The sequence below is a fragment of the Neomonachus schauinslandi genome, chromosome 1 (assembly GCF_002201575.2).
Source record: "Neomonachus schauinslandi chromosome 1, ASM220157v2, whole genome shotgun sequence".
In the NCBI taxonomy this organism is placed as follows: Eukaryota; Metazoa; Chordata; class Mammalia; order Carnivora; family Phocidae; genus Neomonachus; species Neomonachus schauinslandi.
Genome location: NC_058403.1, coordinates 101,244,432 through 101,263,356, shown reverse-complemented (window position 1 = coordinate 101,263,356; position 18,925 = coordinate 101,244,432).

Genomic DNA, 18,925 nt, shown 5'->3' with positions numbered 1-18,925 from the left:
ACCCAGGCACCCCGGAGAGGAAAGACTTTAAAGGCGACTTTGAGCAGAGATCCGACAGGGTAAGGGAGCAATGGGGAAGAGCATACCACAAAGAAAAAAACAGAATCACAAAGGCCAGGAGGCATTTGAGGAACAAAAAAAAGGCCAGTGTGGCTGGAGTGGAGAAAGACCTGGGAAGGAGATGGGCCAGAACACTTTTATAGGGTCACGGATGTGGATTCTGAGACCTCCAAGGAGACTTAATTAAGGAGCATCAAATCATCACAAAATTCCTTCTAAGGTGTGTAAGTCTGTGTAGTTTATTTTGTGATGGGGCTTTTGTTTCACTGAGTGTGTGGGACATACAGATTTGGAGCCTGGGCTGACCCTCAGAGCAGGGAAGCTATGCGTTGTCCTTCTCGCCTTCTGGGCTCTTCCTGCACACAATTCTGAGCCTCTCTAAATAAATGGTGAGTCAATACTGAAAGAACAGAGGATGGGAGTAGTTTGAAATTGTGACCCTACCTTGGTGCCCATTTATTCTTAAAATTGTCTTGTCTGATGACCAGATAAAATGAGAAGGGTCTGAAAACTTAGCAAAGATAACCCCCTGGCTGAGGCCCCCTTCCACCTACAAAGCCTGCAGTGGCCATTCAAGGCTTTCTCTCTGTGCTGAGTCTCTGGCTCTGACTCTTTTGTCTTCCTGTTCCCCATGTAAGGACTCTCATGATTACATTGGGTCCACCCAGATAATCCAGGATAATGTCTTTATTTTAAGGTTGGCTGATTAACATATCTATCTACAACCTTAATTCCCAAATATGTTTTTTATTTCAATATTAATTTTGTTGTACTTACGCTTTTTAATGTAAGCTTCCTCAAACCTGTTTTTGAAAGAAGGCAATGAGAAATGGACCCTAATATACTTAACAAATATTAATTATGGACAGACTGTATGGTGGTAGAGAAGTCAAAGAGTTGTCTTGTGGTTTTCCCTGTACCTCCACCTCACCATTAAAATAAAAAGAGTGGGGCTGTGTCAAAAGGTGAGTTGATAACCTTGAACTCATTCTCCTTTTCTCAGAGCTGACAGTCCATTTTACAATGTTCTCAATCCAGTTTTTGAGGGGGGTAAGGACTGAATTGGCCACTATATTAGTTATTTATTCTTGCTTACCAAGTTATCTCTGAATTTAGAGGCTGAAACATAAAACATGTATTATCTCACTGTTTCTCTGGGTCACATTTGTCTGGGTACAGCTTAGTAGGGTGTTTCTGGCTCAAGTTGCAGTCAGGATAATATCTGAAGGCTTGACTAGGGGAGGATCCACTTCTAAGCTCACTCGTGTGTTGTGTCGTCAATGGTATTCAGTTCCTCATAGGGTGTTGGACTGAAGTGCCTCAGTTACTTGCTGGCCATGAGTTGGAAGCTTCCATCAGCTCTTTACCATGTGGGCCTCTCCACTGGGTACTCACAACATGGCAGCTGCCTTCCCTCTGAGGGGGGTCCAAGATGGAAACCACGGTCTTTTTGTAACTTGATCTCAGAAGTGACATCCTATCACTTTGGCCACATCCTATTCTTTAGAAGTGAGTCAACAGGTCCAGCCCACACTCAAGGATGGGACTGCACAAGTTCATGAATACCAGGAGTGGGGGATTGTTGGGAGTTATCTTAGAGGCTACCATTTGGAATCCATGTGGACATAAAAAACATGTGTCAATTTAACTCCCATTAAAGAGAGATAAATGTAGAGGATGTGACACTAGAAAATGATGCATCTCAGAAGCAACAATCTACACTTTTGATTAATGAGTATAAACTAAATTATATCAAGCAAAGAGTAGCCACAATGCAATTGTTACTACTATCTACCATGATGTTTAGACAGAATTTCTCTATACGGGACCAAATTTTTCCCTGACAGAGTTTGCAACTGACATTATAAACAGCAAAACAATAAAAAGGTAGTAGATGTGTGTTGAAATAAGTGGAGCCTAAGAGCGTTTATTAGAAAAGTGAAAATATTACTAGAATTCTCCATTACTAGAATCCATTCTGGAGTAGCAAAAAAAAAAAAATCATACTAATCTAAATGTATTAGAACTGAAGGAAAACCATACATCAGAACATTCACAGAAACCCACAGTATGTATTTGGTTACTGTGAGAACAATTTAATGCAAAACAAATAATAAGGCATGGCAAATGTAATTTCGATAGTAAGGGACTGATGATATTAAAAAATTCAAAAGAAGTTGTAGTATATGTATAGTAATATCTCTGAAAACATAGATGTCACTTATATTTGGGGTTTTTTTTAATGGTAGCTAGACATATACAATTTAAGAAATATAATTATTTTTATTGCTTTCCCTTTCTGTATTTCCCTTTTTCCTTAGTTCAGTTTCCTTTTTCTTTTCTAATTTTTTTGTTTCTTCTATATGTCACTTCTTTTTTTTTTTTAAAGATTTTATTTATTTATTTGACACAGAGAGAGTGAGAGAGAGAGAGAGAGAGAGCATAAGCAGGGGGAGTGGCAGGCAGGTAGAGGGAGAGGCAGGCTCTGTGCTGAGCAAGGAGCCCGATGTGGGACTCGATCCCAGGACCCCGGGATCATGACCTGAGCCAAAAGCAGACACTTAACGACTGAGCCACCCAGGTGCCCCTATATGTCACTTCTTAAGTTATCGTTGGTTAAACTTTGTTTCTAATTTTATAAATACAACTAGGTTTTACAATAATATATCTTGAATCACAAGTATATGGAACAAATATTTTAGTTACTCTCGGGTTCCCAACTTATTTTCCTCGAGGGAAGATACTGAGAGGATATTAACTTCCTGATCTGATACACCTTGCTTGCACAACAGGTAATTGAGCATCCTCTTCTGTTCAATATCTTTGATCTTGAATTCACTGAGGTCCAGGGACTTTGTGTTTTAATATTAAAACATGGATCGGGGTGCCTGGGTGGCTCAGTTGGTTAGGTGTTGGACTCTTGATTTTGGATCAGGTCACGATCTCAGGGTCATGAGATGAGTCCCGCCTCAGGCTCTGTGCTGAGCGTGAAGACTGCTTAAGATCCTCTGTCCCCTCTTCCACTCCTCCTTCCTCCTCCCCCAACCCTGGCTCTCTCTATCTCTCTCAAATCAATCAATGAATCAATCAATCAATCATGGATCAGGTATGACAGGATACCACTATTAATTATAACTTGATTATTTTAACAACTTTATTGAGGTATAATTGACACATAATAAAATGAATATTAAAAACTCAAATCTGAATTTTACTTTTTTAAAAAAAGATTTTATTCATTTATTTGATAGAGATTGAGAGCACAAGCTGGGGGAGTGGCAGGCAGAGGGAGAGGGAGAAGCAGGCTCCCTGCTGAGCAAGGAGCCTGATGCGGGACTCGTTGTGGGTCTTGATGTGGGTCTCAGTCCCAGGACCCTGGGATCATGACCTGAGCCAAAGGCAGACATTTAACCGACTGAACCACCCAGACATCCCTGAATTTTACTTTTTTCTTTTCACTTTATGATTGTGCTTTGGGTATTTGGAGAGAAATATTTCTCTCAAGGTAGAACATAAACAAATTTCTAACAATTTTTTTTTTTCAGTCATCAATAACATTTTTATTTCAGGTACAGCTGCAACTACACAGAACAATGAATTTTTTTCCAACTAGTTTCATTTCAGGATGGCTTCTGTTACATAAGGAAGTACTCCACAAGCAATTTTTAACAAAATAATGAACTCAGAAATCTGTAGTAACTTTTAAAGATGTACTTATTTTCAAATCAGATTACAACCTAAGGTTACAAAATAGTCTAGGTTCCATCCATTTTTTTCCCCCTGTCGTAGAAAGAATGTGTAGGATAAACTCTAGTATGCTAGAAACAAACCTGTAACAAGTATTTTTGATGATACCCTTGGTGGATATGGCAACACTGTTAGTTGCCCATGCAGCCTTGTTAAGAACCCTGATTTTCTTCAGATTATCAGGTGGCAATGTACACAAGGAAGGTGGGATCCTTCTGAGCCCCAAAACATAAATTATGATTTTTTCCAATCCCATTCATCTTTGCTTTTGTGTAGGGAGGTGGTTCAGTTCTGGTCAATGAGCTATGAGTCAAAGTCTGCAGGGCACTTCTGAGAAAATGTTGTTCTCCTTGTCAGCTATCTTGGGACTACAAAGGACCAAGCCAAACCACTGAGGATGCAGAATGGAAAGATGAAAGAATCGAGGTCTTTAATGATCTTACTGAGTTGCAAATTAACTGACTCTGTTTCAGGCCTACCTCTGAATTTCTTATGAAGTGATGTTATAGCCTTATCAAAACCAGTATATTGCATAACTCTAGGGAGAACCATTCACTTTGTACAACATGGCAGTCCTGGATCTTACTGTTTAAGCCACTTTTAGATAGATATTCTATAGTTGCAGCCAAAAGCATCCTACTTCATAAAGTGTGGCAGATGGTGTTCCAATATTAAGAAACTTTCTCTGTGTACCGGTTTATACCTTGCAAGACTATTACTGCAAAGTTCTAAATTATAAGTAACAGAAGCCACATCTCAGATCTAAACAATAAAAGGACCTCATTGGCTCATTTAAATGAGAAGTTCAGAGGTAGGGCAGGCTTCAGGGGGTTTGGGACTTCTTGAGGTCATCAGTAATCTGGCTCTTTTCTAGCCTGATGTTCTCAACTCCATTCTCCCCATGTTTTGGCTTCTTCTTCAGGCTGTCTTTCTTCATGGTGCAAAATTTTACAGTTATTTCAGACCTAACCCCACCCTTCAAACTGATTGAGCCATTGGCTTAGCTTAAGTCACATGCTCCATCTTAGGAGCTGAGGATGGAATCAAATTTCTAAGAAGTCCCTAAATCGAAACTGGAGGTTGGCAAGGAGAGATGAAATGCTGGGACCTAAGCACGAAGTGTCAACTCCATGAACTTGGAATTATAACTTTTAAAAATGTGTTTAAAATTTACTGATACTCTCGGGATGTGTGGGTGGCTCAGTCGGTTAAGCATCTGCCTTTGGCTGAGGTCATGATCCCAGGGTCCTGGGATTGAATCCCACATCGGGCTCCTTGCTCGGCGGGGAGCATGCTTCTCCCTCTGCCTGCTTCTCCCTCTGCCTGCTTCTCCATCTGCTTGTGCTCTCTCTCTCTCACAATTAAATAAATAAACTCTTTAAAAATAAATAAATAAAATTTACTGATACTCTCAAAAGAGTGTTAGATGGAGATAATCAATGACCTTAGGCCCATGGGTTACCAATAAAGCACGAGATTTGGTGAACTAAGTATAGATCTGGCTGTCTGTAAACCTCTGTGAAGTCCTAGTTTGAACATTTGTGAGATAAGACTTCTGTTTATTTCTAGAACTAGATGTCAAGGCAATCAATAGTGATTTAAAGCAGCTGCATCAGGAGAAATGTCAAACTCTTTGCTCTTTAAAAATGTTAATGGAAAATTTAAAAATCTGTGAACTCTTTTCAACACCTTCAGTTTTCTGAAATCCAAAATTACTAGTGTTAAAAAACAAAATTCAACTGAGTGAATCTAAAGATCAAACTGACTTTACTCAACAATTCATGAATTGGGCAGCATCCCATCTAGCAAATAGAAATGAACTCTGAAGAACTACAAAATGGGAGACTTTATATAAGGCAGAAGGGGGCAGGAACAGGGAAAGAGTGGATTACCTTATCTTTCTCTTGGGGGGGGAGTGGGTCTATCAGGTGGATTACCATATTAGGGCTGAGCAGGAAATTCCAGATTTACCGGTTTCAGATTGCATTCCTGGGAGAGGCTGAAATTAAGTGTTCAGTCTTGGTTTGCTGATGTGGGGCTTAGCACAAGTAACTCCATTTTGGACCTGTTTTGTCCTTTTTTTTTTTTTTTTAACACTAGTATAAAAAAAGAATGCAATGCAATTCAGTCAAATCCACAGACACTTACTGACACAGCTGCCATTTGCACCAGAAAATTAAGCAAAATTGGCAGGATACACAACTAGCTATTTGCAGAGGCACTTGAAATCCATAGCCTATGTTTGCATGGATTCTTGGCACAAGATGCTCAGTGGCAAACCATGGTCATCTGAGAGCCTGGATTAGGTACTCATCACCCTGTAAACATTAAATCTATTTCACACCTGCTTTTGAAACCTGGAAATACTGCCAACTTATTTTCCCAGACGGATTTGGCAAAAATTCCAGTATATTGTACAAAATTATAGATCGGAGTAAATCCAGTTCTCAAATTTATTGGACATCTGGAATCATAAAAAATGTGATATCTATTTCAGAAAGGACCCTGATGACCTCAGAGGGCCTTATCATTTTGACCAGAGCAGTACAGACTGGGAACAGAGAAGCTGGGGTCCCAGGATTGGCTGGCCCAAGATTTTCCCTTTAGAAACCATTCCCGGGTAGGTGACGCTATCCACGCCCAAAGCTATAACAAATTTGCTACTTTCTCTCAGAAAAACCGTTCTACAAGCTAATTGCTTTTATTATGGAAATGTATTCCCTGACTGAACTGGAAGGGTGATTTTGAAAATTCAATGTGGTGCAATGTGTATATAAATAAGCTGCTTAGGAGAGGGAGGAAAGAGGTAGCCAATGATAATTCTTTCCTAATGCTCTGAGATTGTCTGTGGTCTAAGCAATTAACCTTTTATTTTTTTTCTTCAGTTTTTAGAAAAGACAATTTGGGCACTTTACATAACCACAGCAGCGCTAGGTTCACACTGTAAGTAGGAAGTGCAAGTGATGGAAAACATCGATATCTCCCTGACCATAGACTTCAGCTTTCCTCTCCTCTTTCAGGAACTAAAGGGGCCGTATAGAGTAGTGGTTAAGGGCTCGGGTCTAGACCAGATTGCCTGAATCCTGGCTCTGTCATTTGTTACCTGGGCAACAGGTAACAATTTATCCAATTTATGGATAAATTACAAACTCTCTGTGCCTAGGCTTCTTTGTCTATGAAATGGAGATAATTGCCATTATATGGCAATTATATATATATTATATATATTATATATATGTATAACTTTATATATATATATAAAGTTATATTTTATATATATATTTATATATATTTTATATATATAATATATATATATTTATATATATATATATATAATTTGTTAGGCTGACTTACACACAGATTCCAAAGAATCGGTGTGGACAACAAAATTGACTTTCCCTTTTCAAAAGCAGCTCAGACTAGGAAGCAAAAAATATTCAACTAAGAGCAGCAACTAGGACATTCTGGAATGCCTCTTAGCCTAGAAAGACCCTCAGCCTAGGGTTTTTGTGTAACATTTTGCACGCCTAGGTCTTTTTCTGAGGTGAGTGCAGGGTCCCTGAAGGGTCTCTGAACCCAATAAAAGTTAAGAATCACCACTTCAGCAAACAGTATTTTAGAAACCAGAAATATTCTTAGTTTTGTTTAAAAAAAAATCTCAAATGAGCAAAAATGTACCAGAAAAATAAACATATTTTTGATTGCCTTATGTTGTTGAAAAGGGGAGTGTAAGGAAACCAATTGCTTTTTTTTTTTTAAAGGTTTTGTGGATATGGCATCATTTAGGAAATAATTATTGATTTGTTGAATTAAAGCTGAGACGTTAAGTCTGGAAGAGCTTATTTTCAGGGCAAATTGTAAAGAGTAGCAGCCAACTTTGTAGAAAAGCAACCTTCTGGCTAGAGGAATATTCTGAAGAACATTCACAACTGAGTATTACAAGTTTTCTATTTCTGAGGCAGTGCCAAAATTTCTGGGTAAACAGAATCTAAATCAGTTGTTATAAACTAAGAAAATGTGTTATTCTGGGTCCTCTGAGAACCAGCCACCAAAATGAGATTATATGTGAAAGGATTTTATTAAGGGAAACCTCTGAGTGAGAGAAAATGGGGAGGAAGGCAGATAAACTGGGAGTGCCGTCAAAGTCTGAGGCAAGTCTGACTCTGAATGAAGGAGATCGAGAAGGGAGGTTAGGTGGAAGTGTCCTAGGTCTCCTGCAGCCTGAAGTTCAGCAAGGCTGTCAGGGAGTCCTAGAGCCAAAGTCATGTGCTAGAGAAGTCCCACGTCTCCCAGGACTGGGACTGTCTTGGTCCTTACTGGCTCTGGAGCACTCAGTCCTTGGCTGGGAATAGCTTGTGGGAGGTCCAGCTTCAGCCCAAACTCTGCAATGGATTTCAGTGCAGGGTCATCAATTATGCTATAGTTGATGTTGGAGGTGTGCATTCTCCGGGCCACAGAGAGGGTATCTGCAACACCTGAGGGAGTTGTATCTCTGCAGCTTCCACCAGCTTCAACCCTGGCCCCTCCACCCCAACTCAAGAGGTCATTAGCAGCCATGGGGGCCTGCTGCTTGGGAGAGAAGTGCTGGCCAGGCCGCCAGAAACCGGTGGGGTGTGTCATGCCCCTTGTGTTCTGAGGGGATAGAAGGGGTTGAGACCGTGGGGAATAGAAAAAATATCTTGTCTGATGTTTATTTTCTGAATTAATGGAAATGATCTTTTATAACTGGCTTCCTAAGGATCAGTTACAAAGTTACTGAGTAGCCATACATTGCTCTGTCTGCATCTCTGATTTGTTCTAAAAAGTCAGAGGACAGTTGTTTAGTAAACAGTTTCCATGGGCATAAGGACAGAGCCTGGTTCCTGTGGTCTCAAGAACATTTCAACAAAAGACGAGTTTAAATACCTGCTGGTGAAGGGTAGCTCAGTGAAGATTATACTGTGGTTAGCTACATCACCGGAGTTTCAGCAATACATCTGCACCCCCCCCCACCTCAGTCATGCTCCCTCTGCACACATTCTGCTCTTCCTCCTCGCTGAACACTCTCCTCTCAGGCTGTGTCCTACCTGCTACAGCATATAAGGATCTCTTTTTACACAATGTGATCTGACCTAGAGTATAGAATTTGCTTTTAAATAGGCCTCTCCCTCTGAACATGAATACTCTGGTGCTGAAAATCCGGTATTATTTGCAACAGACACTAACCAGGTCCTATTTGTTATTATTTTAAACGGAAAAAGTGTAATGGGTATTGGTGAATGCTAAGCGTATCCTAAAATGCAACATAACACAGTGAAAAATCTAAAAGTAATAAATAAAATGCTCATGTTAGGGTGTAAATTGCTCAAATCATCACTTTCTGATCACCAAAAAAATTCGTGCAATTAACTAATGATTGCTCTGTATGCAGTAATGTGTGCAGTTTACTTGTCCTCTGCAGCCGTGATGGTTAATTTTATGTCTCAATTTGACTGGCCAAAGGGATGCCTGGATAGCAGGTAAAACATTATTTTGGGGTGTGTCTTCAAGGATGTTTCTGGAAGAAATTAGCATTTGATTTGGTAGACTGAGGAAAGAGACTGCCTTCACCAATGTGGGTGGGCATCATCCAATCTGTTGAGGGCCAGAAAAGAACAAAAAGGTAGAGAAAGGATGAATTCACTCTGGGACATCCATTTTCTCCTGCCCTTGACGTCAAAGCTCCTGGTTCTCAAGCCTTTGGCCTCAGACTGAATCACACCGGCAGCTTTCCCGGCTCTCTTGGCTCTCCAGCTTGCAGGTGGCAGACTGTGGGACTTCTTGGCCTCCATAACTGCGTGAGCCAATTACTACAAGAAATCTCCTCCTATATATCCTCTTATATTGGTTCTACTCGTTCTGTTTCTTTGGAGAACCCTGACTAATAGACTAGCAGACATTATCTGTGACCCTGGCCTTTTCTGCAGCGTTCTGACTTCTAGCTGCCCGCACCTGAGAGTCTTTGCCTGAGGGTTTCCACAGTCCACAGGATCAGGACTTTGTTATAGGGTAGAACTGTTTTCCAATTAATGCCCTCTGGGGGCAGTTCTCACCAAATGACTGATGGGAGTAGGTGGATAAAGGCTGAGGCTCCCTTACCCCTCACGTGGAGTAACGCCGAGGGGTGTATTTATACTACTTCTTTATTGGTGTTTCCCAGATTATTAACCAAATAGGTATTTGCACCCAAATACTTGTGTCAGGTTTCTGTTGTTGACGGACCTAACCCAAGACTTCTTACCACAAACTTTATGCTCTATAGATGACTGTGATGTTTTAATCTATTTCTTAGCTCCAAAAATATCCCAGATGGACATCCCCTTCATTGAGACTCAGCACACTTTTCAAAATATCTATGATTCTGACATTCTACAATTTTATTTAGAATATAAACCATTACTTTCCTCCTACATAATTTTGTTTAAGATTGAGGATGGAAATATAAATTTTTCCTATATAAACATTGCTGGAAAACGATATTTCAGGAGATGTGACATGGATGGAACTTGAGTGTTAAAAATCAAGAAGTATCAAAATGTGGAAAAAACAAAATGTCCATTGACTGATGAGTGGATAAACAAAATGGTGTATGTACAAACAATAGAATATTATACAGCCATAAAAAGGAATGAAGTTCTGATACACGTTACAACATGGATGAACCTTGAAAATGTGCTAAGTGAAAGGTGCCACTCACAAAGGGCCACTAACTGTATGACTCCGATTACATGGGATGTCCTGAATAGGCAAATAAAGAGACAGAAAACAGATTAGCAGTTGACAGGGGCTGGAGGAAGGGCAAATGAGAGTGGCTGCCAATGTGTTCAGACTTTCTTTTGGGAGTGAGAAAAGCATTCTGGGATTAGAGAGTGGTGATGGTTGCACAACTTTGTAAATATGCTGAAAACCACTGAAATCAAGAAGCATCCTACTAGGAAAATGTTAACTGGGAAGATGTTTTGTGGGATAGACTTATACTGCCCTGCACTGATCTCTAATTATTTTCTGGTTGCGTAGGTACTAGATTTAGTTTATGAAACTTCCCGGATTTTCTTGAAGATGGCTTTTTGCTCAAGGCCGCTGATGATCCCTGGGAAGATTGCCTGACACGAACCACATTCTCATGGGCTGCAGAGAGGAGATTATGATCATTATTGGAGGAAGGCTCTCAAGGAGCTTACCTTGGAAGTTGTGTTGTCATGGCATTTCACTAGTCGGCAGTTGGGCTCTCTGCAATAGTTGTTACTAGTCCCCCATGCTCACAGCACAACTCATTAGCACCTCACCTCACGCCTCAGCCCACATCTGTCTCATCTGCCTCCCTGGGGCCTCATTGTCACTCCTGAGGCACCACATGCTGCAAGATTGCTTAGTACGCATGACATGCACTGGTCTGACCAGTGATGAGGCTCCAGGTATGCAGGCAAGAGTGTCCTGGTTTTTTCCCTGATTCTTGCTGACTCCCTCTTGATCTTCACCTCACTCAGAGGAAGCCCCCTTGGTCAACATGGGCTTTGGCATGTCTAACAGCTGCCCAGAGGGCTGAGTAACAGCTGGGGAGTATGGGGAGTTGGTGCCCCTTCGGGTAAAATTTGACCAATAGAAGAGTAGATGTGAAGAAACAGGCAAATAAATACTTCTCTCTTCCTCCCCGCCCCCCATGAACTGTTTTGAGATGCAATGTTTCCATGTAGCTTCTTGAGAGATGAATGTCCGAGAGTGAGCACTCAGCTGTTTTCTGGTGTAGTTGTGGCCAGCAATAATGTACCACCTTGTATATCTTCCCCTCTTTTCTGGATTCATTTCCCTTTCCCCTTCACTTTACTTCCTGGTATTGCGCCCCCACAAATGAAGAGATGGCATATTAGTGTTGCCTCGGGCTCTGTTTTCTTGGGGACCTATGATAAGATAGTATATCATTTTTTCTTACAAAAAAGCGTAACCTGTCCAGAGCAGAGATTGGCACACACTAGGGGCAAAGTGGAGGAAATGTTGGTGCCTAGCATGGTATGCTATCAAGACATAATAAATTGATTTGGACAAATGAGATTATCTAACTCACTTCCTTGCCATTAGACAAAGCTACCACTTCCTTTTATGTGGTATGCAAATTTATATTTTGTAAAGAAAATAAAACTATACCACAGTCTGTTTAGCAATTTAAAATATCCTATTGTAAATCAGCATTTTAACCTATGTGTACCACAAGTGATAAGCATAATGTGCTGAAATAAAACTAAATACACTGGCAAACGCAAACATTCAACTAAATGACTTTTGTCCTTAAAAATATTTGCTGTTGGAGACTAATCACTTCAAAATTTGTGCAATTATTCTAAAGTTTGGAAACTAGTAGCCTACATTTGGTGTATGGGCACTTCACATAAACTACCCTATATAGCTTGCCCTTCTCAATTAGCACCTTTGTTTGCTAATGAGTTATACTGCACAGTGTATTGGGAATGGTAGGAAAAATAGCTGGAGAAATGTATCCTGAGTGCATTGGAGATCCTGGTGTGCATGGAGGAATAAAAAGCTTGCTTGTCCACTCTAAGCATGATATAAAAGGCACAGATTATTAATAAAAATAAAATATAAGCAACAAAACCAGAAACAAAGCTCCTTATATTTCAAAGCATCAAAAACAACGGAAAGGTAAATGATAAGATGGGAAAAATATTTACAGTTTGAATAGTAGCTTTAAGATAAAAAAAAACTTTTACACTTCAAAAGAAAAAAGACAAATATCCCAGTAGAAAAATGGACAAAGGACACTCATTTTGTAAAAATGTTCTTGCAAAGAATTTCCCTGTGTCGTAATGAAAGTATGATCTTAAGAAGAGCAACAATGTAAACGAAACAAAACAAAACAAAACAACCCTGAATGGCCTTTAACATTTTGTCTGTTAGTAAAATCAATTTTTAACTACCCATGGGTGAGTTGTTCTTTGACTTTTCTTTTTTATTGCTATCCAGGATTCAAAGGCACAGTGATTAGTTTCACTTATTACCAGCAATAGTAGACAGAATTTGAGTGGGGCTGAAATAATGATTTAGAATAACTACCTTCATTCATTCATGAACAAATATTTATAGTGCTTAGTGTGTGCCAGGCATTGTGTTAGGTGCTGCAGGTACACTGGAGAGCAAAACAGAGATGGTTCCTGCTCTCATGGAGCATATAAACTATAGTGAGAGTCAGGGTGGGGAGCAGGCATTAACGTCATAAAATCACACAAAATATATATGTACAACTTTGATGAGCACTCTGAAGTAAAGTACAGGTTGCCATGACAGAGAGAAGCGGGACCTCATTTTGATTGTTGAGTCAGGAAGAGCTCTTGAGGGAGTGATATAGAGCTGAGATCTGAGGGATGATAGGTAACTAGGAAGTGTGGATGGAAGAGTGGGCTTGGGAAAAGTGAGCATACCAGCTAAATGGAACTGCATGAATAAAGGTCCTGAGTCAAAAGTGAGCTTGATGCTTTATAGGAACTGTATGAAGGCAAATGTGGCTGAAGTGGATGGGCTGAGGGAGCAGGTGCCACGGCATAAGGCTGAGAAGGACAAGAAGGCCATTGCTAAGACTTGTGCCTTTGTTCTAAGAGCACTGAGAAGTCATCTAGGGGTTTTAAGCAAGATTATTCAACTATTCATAATGTTTCACATTATAAATTAGCTAGAATGTTGATGTGTGTTAATTAGGATAAAAATTTAGGTAATGCTTTAGATTAACTTTATAATTTTGGAAGCTTGTTTGAAGATTATCATAGAGAAGCCTAGGGTAATTAGATGAAGGATTCTTAGGATAAGTGTGGTTTATGTACACAGACTTGCAATGATATAAAAATCTTATTCAGAAAAGAGGTCTCCTTGATATATCTTTGTAATTAATACAAAAACATGGGTTATAGAAAAGGACCCTGTGTTTTTGGAGTCCAGTGAAATAAAATCGTATTACACCGTAACATAATTGGTGTCCGTCAGATTAGTTTTCCATTTGACCCACAATTGAGATATTAAAATTACAAGTCCAGATTGATGTATTATACTTACTTAAAATGATGAATTTATTTTTTTAGATGTACTACTAAAACAGATTCATTTCCACTTAAAGTGCATTTAAAACTGAAGATTTATTATTGAATTGTACATCCAAGAAGGTTTTATGAGAAGCACTGAAGGTTAAAAATGGGTTAATAGTCACGATCATGGTTAATCATTTACTTAAAGACCAATGTTGAAAATCACATTTAGGATAGAATTTATAGTAATGGTCCTTTTTATGAAACAGCTTTGATCACACTGTTGGTGGGAGTGTAAATGAGAACAATGTATTTTCAAAAATAATTTGGCCCCAAATTGTAAAGTTGAACATTTTCATTCCCAACTACCCAGTAATTTCACTGCTGGGTATATATTGTAGAGAAAGTTTTACACACATATCCCAAGAGATAGTACAAAGATTAGTCATGAAATCATTGATCATAAGAGCAAAAAACTGGATACTTAAATGTTTATAGAAGGAAGATAGATAAATTGTAGAATAGTCACACAGTAGAATATTATGGAGCAGTGAAAATGAACTATATGCAATGGAAGGATCTAGAAATCAGTATTAAGTAAAAAAAAAAACAGAGGACTACACACAGTAAGATACCTGTTTTATAAAAAGCTTAAAACCAAGCAAAACTAAAAAAATATATTACTTACGGATGCAGACATATATGATGACGTTATTTTTTAAAAAGACAAGGGGATGGTAAAACACAAAATTCATGATAGCGGTTACCTGTGGAGGACAAGGAGGGAAGTGGGATAGGGAAAGAAACTCGTAGGCTGGTACAGAGATTGGTCACAGTTTGGTTTTTAGGTGGGATGATGGGTTCATGGGTGTAGTACTCATGGTTGTTGTGCTTCATGCACCCTTTTGTATGTATAGTTTAAAAATATAGATGTATACTGATAGAATATTAGTAAAAGAATACTACTCAATACTCAGTATATATTTGTATGCAAAAGGCAGGAAAAATACAGAATACAAATATGAATGATGTAGAACACAAATATAAACAATACAGAATACAAATCAAACTCGTAATTGGGAAATAGAAAAATGTGCAGAGAATTTCTACATGTATAGAAGATTAATTTAAAATTTATTTCAGGGATATTTTTATTACATTCATCATTCAGAGCTGATAAGTCATTTATTTATTTATTTATTCTTATGTTAATCCCCATACATTACATCATTAGTTTTAGATGAAGTGTTCCATGATTCATTGTTTGTGCATAACACCCAGTGCTCCATGCAGAACGTGCCCTCCTCAATACCCACCACCAGGCTAACCCATCCTCCCACCCCTGATAAGTCATTTTACTTAATTTTTACAACTTTGTTATAAGTGGCAAAAACAAAAAGAAATGAGGACATCATAGAACGACATCATACAGAAAATAGATTTGTTATCAAACTCTGTTTTAAAGATTTCTTAAACCTAAAAGCTACAATTCTGAAAGTTTTTTTCTGAGAATGTGTTACTTCTAAAAGCTATATATTTTGTTCTTTATATTCTTTTTTTAATTTTTTTTAAATTTTTAAAAATTTTTTAATTTTTTAAAAGATTTTATTTATCTGACAGAGACAGACACAGTGAGAGAGGGAATACAAGCAGGGGGAATGGGAGAGGGAGAAGCAGGCTTTCCGTGGAGCAGGGAGCCCGATGCGGGGCTCGATCCCAGGACCCTGGGATCATGACCTGAGCCGAAGGCAGCCGCTTAACGACTGAGCCACCCAGGCGCCCCTGTTTATATTCTTGCAAGGCTGACATGAGTTCATTGCAGAGTTAAAAATGGTAATTACCTGGTAAATATTTATTACTATTACTGTATTTCATGAAAACCTAGGATTGCAATTAGCTCTTGGTTCATTACTATGTCACCTGTAATGGTACAGTATTTGCACAAGGCACAGTCTATGGTACTCTTTTCTTCCCTGTGAAATTCAGACAGTATTTTACTCTAGCAACAAATCTTTTAGGCTTTTATGTAGAGATGAAGGACAGTTTACTTGTACTTGTCCACTGCCCAGCACATATTCTCTGTGGGTGAGGTACTTAACAGTGCAGTGCTGACAAGGCTAAAGTCAAAGGTTAAAGTCAGAACTGTGGGATAAGAGCCTGTGTACTCTTTTTCAGATTTCTGTAACAAAGAGCCACTGAAATGTTACTAGAGAAGCATAAAAATTAGACTAATCATCTCAGTATCACTGGGCAATCAATGGATGCTAAGAGGATTGAATTGGTGGTCAGAAGAACTGAGTTTGAGTTTCCAACTTCTTATACTGAATTGTGGCATTCAGTTAACATCTTTGTGCCTCATTTTCCTCATATTATAACAGAGATAATAGCTCCTTTATCTTCCTCCTAGGATTGTTATGAGAATGGAAATAAATTGATATACATGAAAAACCTTTATAATTTCTAGGAATATGCAAATGTTAGTTTGTCACTAGAGGAAGGTCTTTTTCTCAAATACATTAACATTCACAGTGACCTCTAACAAAACGCTTTATTAGGCCTTTAAAAGTTACTATGTAAACGATACGAATTTCTTAAAAGAAATGAGAAAATGCCTATAGGGTCTGCTGGAAAAATCATTTTATTGATTTTTTCACAAAAATGAACTATTTAGATGTAAATGTCAAAGCTTATCTCCACAGAATCCACAGGGCATCTAGATTTATCAAGTCAAGACCTCCTTTTGCTATTTAACTTCCAGGGAAACCAGTATGGTCCTTTCTCTTCTTTATTTAGGTATGGAAGAAACACAGGTCATGCCTCTCATGAGTATCTCCTGCTATCATCAATATAGTAATGTTGTGGACAGGCTGGATGGGCCCCTAGGTTTGGAATTTTACTTCTGCTCCAGGGCCTGGTTGGACTTGTAGTTCTGGAATCTTGATCAACTTATCTGGAAGGTGCCTTTGCCTTAAGAGAAAGGTTCATGTACAGAGAAACTGATAATGCACCCAAAAGCCGTTTGCTAATTTACAGTAAGAAATAATGTAAACTCGGGCCCCTGGGTGGCTCAGTTGGTTAAGCGACTGCCTTCAGCTCAGGTCATGATCCCAGGGTCCTGGGATCGAGTCCCGCATCGGGCTCCCTGCTCTGCCGGGAGCCTGCTTCTCCCTCTCCCACTCCCCCTGCTTGTGTTCCCTCTCTCCCTGTGTCTCTCTCTGTCAAATAAATAAATAAAATCTTTAAAAAAAAAAAAAAGAAAGAATGTAAACTCATATCTTCATGACAACACTAATGTATTACTTTTGCTTTATAGTTCCTAAAGGCTTTTTAAATTCATTATCTCATTTTGGAATCTCATGACTTATGACTTTTGAACAGAATGACTTAATTTATTTCAAAACTGTTTATTCTATTTATCAGATGGAATATACCAAAAAGTGCAAAACAAAATAGGGGACCATATCTTAGTTGTCAAAAACAACATACTGTTGGGGCGCCTGGGTGGCTCAGTTGGTTAAGCGACTGCCTTCGGCTCAGGTCATGATCCTGGAGTCCCAGGATAGAGTCCCGCATCGGGCTCCCTGCTGAGCAGGAAGTCTGCTTCTCCCTCTGACCCTCCCCCACTCTCATGCTCTCTCTCTCTCAAAAAATGAACAAACAAAAAAACAAAACCAACAACATACTGTTAACAGTTCTTCGTATTTCCTTCCTGTCTTTTCTATGCATGCTTATGTAATTGAGAACATACTGTATATGCCATTTAAATGTCAAAGTTTTCTTTCTTTTTTTGGTTATGATGGCAATCCATGCTTTTTGTAAATATTTTGGAAAAGTTGTAAAAAGCACACAAAAGTCCAGGGGCAGAACATGAAAACCACATATCATCTACTACTGTAGTTAAACACACTGAACATTTTGGTGTATTTCCTTCCAGTATTTTATTCTTTTTTATTTTATTTATTTATTTATTTATTTATTTCTTAAAAACGTAGTCGGGATCATACCAAGGCAGGAATACTTGGGGAGACAGACACTGGCTGGGCTTGGGTCAGGCAGCCTCTACTCTCCAGTCTAGCGGACTGGAAGGGGCAGATCAGCACTTTTCTTCCTGGACAGGGGTAGCGAGAGTGACTCTTTTCCTTTAAAGCTCACTTCTTTCTGTATTTTAAGCTGATTTGTACATTGTTCATTTCCCCCAAATCTTCAAGGCCATCGACACCTGCCTGTATTTCAACAAGTTATCCTTGATGGTTTCGGGAAGCCCGTACTCTTCTCTGCGGCCCTTCACTTCCGCTCATCGAGAGACTCCCGCCCCGACTGCACTTTCTCCGGCGATGACTGAGCAGGTGGAAGGAGGCCTCGAGTTTGGAGCTTCAAAAGGATCCTGAAACTCGAACAGCCCAGGCACAGCTCTCGCCCCGCGGCGGGGTCGGGAGCGCCCCGTGGCTCCACTAGGAGGCTCTGAGTCTCTCCGCCGAAGGGCTGCCACCACCGAAGGCCTTCGCGGTTAGTCCTCTGCTCCAAGGGCGGCCGCAGCCCTCAGGGAGGCCAGCCCATCCTCGCCCCTCCCGAGGTTATCCTCAGAGCTCACTTCCCTGGGGCTCCGAGTGCTCACATCCTGCTGTCGTCGGGAGGGTCTTTCTCGTCGCGAGAAAGGTTCTAGGCCTCAGGCTCGCTCTCCGCCTCTCTTGAGATCCCGGCAGGCCTCTGTCACAGAACCCAACGGTCGGATCCTCTCCGCCTCGCTTTGCGAGCCTGGAGAAGTGCGTCCCTTCTCGCTTGCCTTATGCCAGGCGAGGCCGGGACCGCACTACAGTGCTACCAGCCGGAGGGGGGAACGCTCACGTGCGGCACTTTGCTTTCCAGCCGGCGACAATAGCTCTCGAGAAAACCACCGTTCAGACGACCAGGACTAGTATTATTTTGTCCTGGGAGCCCGCCCAGGAGGGAGGAAAGGCCATCTACCTGACCTGGGCAGCGGACGCACCCCTTTTCTCCCCCTCGGTTCGTCTGAACGGCCCGGAGCGGCGGGCCAGCCAGCCTCGGCGGAGCTGCCTCAGCCTTTGACAGCTCGG